At 32.3% G+C, this 514-nt stretch overlaps 1 pseudogene; it reads left to right on the top strand.

Moving 5' to 3' along the window:
* LOC145284440 (U2 spliceosomal RNA) lies at window positions 1-138 on the top strand (annotated as a pseudogene).
* The last annotated feature ends 376 nt before the right edge of the window (window positions 139-514 follow it).

The raw sequence follows: 514 nt of genomic DNA, 5'->3' as shown, positions 1-514 counted from the left end.
ACCCCTTTCTTGGCCTTTTGGCCAAGATCAGAGTGTAGTATCTGTTCTTACTAAATGCTGTACTTATGTTTGTAATTTTGCGATATAAAGTGGGGGATCACTTTTCTGTATTAATTCAATGTAAAATGGTCACCCACTTTACAACCAGTCAGTCTCAAAGCCATTCCAGTCATTCTCCAGATCATTCAAGTACTTTTTGAAGGATTCCAGTTATTTTATAAGCATTCAAGTCATTCTTAAGGTCATTCAATTCATCCTTAAGTTCATTAAAGTCATTCTAAGTCATTTACTTTTTATTTAAGTCATTTCAGCCCATTTTTCAGTCATTTTAGTTTATCTTTAAGAATTTAATATCAATCCTACATTCACGCATTCATTCATTACACGAGAGCACGCGACTAATGGCTATCGGCCTTGTTTCTTTTGAAATCCCGACTCTATGATAATATATACGAAACAAATTGAAATATAATATTTAAGCATATTTTTTTTTCTTTTCTCTTTTAAGCGGTTA

Source organism: Euprymna scolopes, chromosome 1 (assembly GCF_053919585.1).
Source record: "Euprymna scolopes isolate OS-2025 chromosome 1, ASM5391958v1, whole genome shotgun sequence".
NCBI classification, from domain to species: domain Eukaryota; kingdom Metazoa; phylum Mollusca; class Cephalopoda; order Sepiida; family Sepiolidae; genus Euprymna; species Euprymna scolopes.
Note: the sequence above shows the minus strand (reverse complement) of the source record. Positions and strands in the feature narration are given on the sequence as shown.